Here is a 4,798-nt window from a genome sequence, read left to right on the forward strand (position 1 = left end):
GTAGAGAATGAAGGAGAAGAGAGCATAGGCTCTGATGGTCATGGTCATGATCATGGTGTGAGGCAAACACCTTCTCAAGATGAAGTGGTAGAAGAACAACAGGAAGAAGAACCGGTTGTGCAGCCACTAAGAAGGAGCACAAGGATAAGGAAGGATCCTTCTAGCTGGGTAAACACGAGAGTGTACTACAATGCCCAAGCTGTGGAGCATCCTTCTCAAGCCGTGTGCTCCTTTGCTCAATATCCAGAAGAACATTGTGCCTTCATGGTTAACTTGGATGAGAACTACATCCCAAGAAGCTATGAAGAAGCAATCATGGATAAAGAATGGAAGGAATCAGTTGGAGCTGAGGCAGGAGCTATGATCAAGAATGATACATGGTACGAGAGTGAGTTACCAAAAGGGAAGAAGGCTGTGACCAGTAGATGGATATTCACAATCAAGTACAAAGCGGATGGAAAGATTGAGAGGAAGAAGTCAAGGCTAGTTGCAAGAGGTTTCACTCAAACTTATGGAGAAGATTACATAGAAACCTTTGCACCAGTAGCTAAACTACACACAATCCGGATTGTACTAAGCTTGGCTGTGAATCTTGGATGGGGGTTATGGCAAATGGATGTGAAGAATGCGTTTCTACAAGGTGAACTTGAGGATGAAGTGTATATGCATCCACCTCCAGGCCTTGAACACTTAGTGAAGAGAGGGAATGTGTTAAGACTGAAGAAAGCTATCTATGGGCTGAAGCAGTCACCAAGAGCTTGGTACAACAAGTTGAGCACTACTCTGAATGGCCGAGGCTTCAAGAAGTCTGAACTAGATCACACCCTCTTCACACTCACGACTCCCTCAGGTATGATTGCACTCCTTGTGTATGTTGATGATATCATTATCACAGGGAGTGATAAGGAAGGTATCATAGCAACCAAGGAGTTTCTTAAATCCATGTTTGAGATTAAAGACTTGGGAGAAATGAAATACTTTTTTGGAATTGAGATATGTAGATCCAAGGAAGGTTTGTTCATGTCCCAAAGGAAGTATACACTTGATCTTTTGAAAGGTGCAGGTGCTTATGGAGGCAAGACAGCAAGGATGCCTATGGAGGATGGCTACAAAGTCCCACGAGAGGGGGAGATTGAAGACAGCAAACCTTATCAGGATCCTAAACTCTATAGAAAACTAGTTGGCAAATTTATTTATCTTACTATAACTAGACCTGACATTTGTTTTGCTGTGAATCAGGTGAGTCAACACATGCAAGTGCCTAAGGAACATCATTGGCGCATGGTGGAGAGGATCTTGATGTATCTCAACGGCTCACCTGATCAAGGAGTATGGATGGGCTGCAATGGAAGCACTGAAGTGGTGGGATACTGTGATGCGGATTGGGCTGGTGATAGAGCAGACAGGAGATCAACCACAGGCTATTGCACATTCATTGGAGGCAACTTGGTGACTTGGAAGAGTAAGAAGCAGAAGCTGAGTATAGAGCAATGCTGAAGCTCACCAACGAGTTAGTGCAGAAGCTGAGTATAGAGCAATGCTGAAGCTCACCAACGAGTTAGTATGGATCAAAGGCATCTTGAAGCATTTGGAGATTGATCAAGCCACGCCAATGACCATGCATTGTGACAACCAAGCCGCCATTCACATTGCCTCCAACTCGGTGTTCTATGAGAGTACCAAGCACATTGAAGTTGATTGTCACAAGGTGAGGCAGATGATCATCCTAGGAGTCATCTTGCCATGCTACACAAGGAGTGAAGATCAGTTAGCGGATGTGTTTACCAAGGCTGCAAGACAGAAGACAATGGAGTCCATTCACATCAGGTTGGGCCTCATTGATCTTGGGAAGAGAAGGAGCTAATCCCCTTAGCTGCAAGGTCTTTACTCTTTTTCCCTCATCAAAGTTTTATCCCATTGGGTTTTCTTTGGTGAGGTTTTTAATGAGGAAGATCTTGTGGCTTTCCAAGCTTAGACTTTCACAAAGCTAAGCTTGAGGGGGAGTGTTGAGTTGAGTTAAGCATATAAGTAAGAAGAGAAGAGGGGTTGAGGAGATGAAGAGATGAGGCAGAGTGGAGTTTAGAGAGAGCATGGTACGGACGTCCGTACAAGGCCGTACAAGCCGTACAGTCCGTACCATCCAAGCCTCGACCAAGACTTACCGTGCATTGCCCAAGTGAAATGGTAAACGCGGAAGAGTTACTCAAGAGGATAAGGATCAGAACGTTGAGAGGATAAGGGAAGAGCATGCCAGGCTGTGACAGGCTGTAAAGAGAGGAAGCATGCGAGTCCCCTCATCCGTCCATCCCTAAAGCAACCTTTGACTCCACATGCTTCAATAGTGCCCATTTCGAGTCTTGGAAACCCTTGTAGCTCTCTTATAAATATGTAACCTCACTCATTAATAAGATTATGCAGTTTGAGTCTCTCTAATCTCTTAGACACTATGGTTCTCTCTTAGACTCTAAACGGCTCTATCTAGTCTCTTAATCTTTCACAAACTTCTCTTAATCACTTCTTAAACACTCTCTTTATTCTGATTACTCTAAGGATCTCTTAATCTCATAAGAACAAAGCACATAGAGGTGGATTGTCATAAGGTGAGGCAGATGATTATCCTAGGAGTGATTCTGCCATGTTATACAAGAAGTGAAGATCAGCTTGCAGATGTGTTTACCAAGCCAGCAAGATTGAAGACAATGGAGTCCATACTATCCAGGCTTGGACTCATTGATCTTACTCCCAGGAGCTGAGCCCCTTAACCATGAAGTCTCCACTCTTTTTCCCTCATCAAAGTTTTATCCCAATGGGTTTTCTTTGGTGAGGTTTTTAATGAGGGAGGTCTTCATGGTTTCCAAGCTTGACTTGTTCCACATGGTCAAGCTTGAGGGGGAGTGTTGAGATGGGGTAATAAAGAGAGGAGACATTGATAGAGAAAGAGGATTGAGGCATACAGTAACTTTGGAGTTTTACCACAGTAACTTTAGTTTTACTGTGATAACTCAGTTAAAGCTTGGAAAGTGATCTTGCTTCACTTTGGAGAGTTACCCACGACCAAGGAGCTCTTGGATAAGGAAGGAGCAGTCTGGATAAGGTTTCCTCAAGCTAGAGAGGCTGGAGACAGGCTGTAAAGTAGACAGCATCTAGTAAAAGATGCCAAAGGGATCAAGCATGTGAAGACTCCCATTGGATGCTTTTGGATGGCTCTCTTTGACTACACATGCTCTGAATCTCTTTCTTATCTTATGATTTCGAAATGTATTGTCTCTCTCACATAAATATGTTGTAAACCTCATCAGGAAGTTAAATAAATCTCATAGGAGTTGGGATGAAGAAGTTATCCCACTTTCAAATCAGGTGATTCCAGTTTCCCAGTTTGGGAATAGAACAGCTTCTTTGTCGTTCCAATCAAACCCGGATGAATCTCTTTGTAAGAAGCTTGATTTGGATACATAAAGTGGTGGAGAATCACCAGGAAGTTGAATAAATCTCATAGGAGTTGGGATGAAGAAGTTATCCCACTTTCAAATCAGGTGATTCCAGTTTCCCAGTTTGGGAATAGCACAGCTTCATCGTCGTTCCAATCAAACCAGGATGAATCACTTTGTGAGAAGCTTGATTTGGATACAAAAAGTGGTGGAGAATCACCAGGAAGTTGAATAAATCTCATAGGAGTTGGCAAGAAGAAGTTATCCCACTTTCAAATCAGGTGATTCCAGTTTCCCAGTTTGGGAATAGCACAGCTTCATCGTCGTTCCAATCAAACCAGGATGAATCACTTTGTGAGAAGCTTGATTTGGATACATAAAGTGGTGGAGAATCACCAGGAAGTTGAATAAATCTCATAGGAGTTGGGATGAAGAAGTGTTATCCCACTTTCAAATCAGGTGATTCCAGTTTCCCAGTTTGGGAATAGCACAGCTTCTTCGTCGTTCCAATCAAACCAGGATGAATCACTTTGTGAGAAGCTTGATTTGGATACATAAAGTGGTGGAATCACCAGGAAGTTGAATAAATCTCATAGGAGTTGGAATGAAGAAGTTATCCCACTTTCAAATCAGGTGATTCCAGTTTCCCAGTTTGGGAATAGGACAGCTTCTTCGTCGTTCCAATCAAACCAGGATGAATCACTTTGTAAGAAGCTTGATTTGGATACATAAAGTGGTGGAGAATCACCAGGAAGTTGAATAAATCTCATAGGAGTTGGGATGAAGAAGTTATCCCACTTTCAAATCAGGTGATTCCAGTTTCCCAGTTTGGGAATAGCACAGCTTCTTCGTCGTTCCAATCAAACCAGGATGAATCACTTTGTGAGAAGCTTGATTTGGATACATAAAGTGGTGGAGAATCACCAGGAAGTTGAATAAATCTCATAGGAGTTGGGATGAAGAAGTTATCCCACTTTCAAATCAGGTGATTCCAGTTTCCCAGTTTGGGAATAGGACAGCTTCTTCGTCGTTCCAATCAAACCAGGATGAATCACTTTGTGAGAAGCTTGATTTGGATACATAAAGTGGTGGAGAATCACCAGGAAGTTGAATAAATCTCATAGGAGTTGGGATGAAGAAGTTATCCCACTTTCAAATCAGGTGATTCCAGTTTCCCAGTTTGGGAATAGCACAGCTTCTTCGTCGTTCCAATCAAACCAGGATGAATCACTTTGTAAGAAGCTTGATTTGGATACATAAAGTGGTGGAGAATCACCAGGAAGTTGAATAAATCTCATAGGAGTTGGGATGAAGAAGTTATCCCACTTTCAAATCAGGTGATTCCAGTTTCCCAGTTTGGGAATAGAACA

Source organism: Brassica rapa, unplaced genomic scaffold (assembly GCF_000309985.2).
Source record: "Brassica rapa cultivar Chiifu-401-42 unplaced genomic scaffold, CAAS_Brap_v3.01 Scaffold0672, whole genome shotgun sequence".
Classification (NCBI taxonomy): domain Eukaryota; kingdom Viridiplantae; phylum Streptophyta; class Magnoliopsida; order Brassicales; family Brassicaceae; genus Brassica; species Brassica rapa.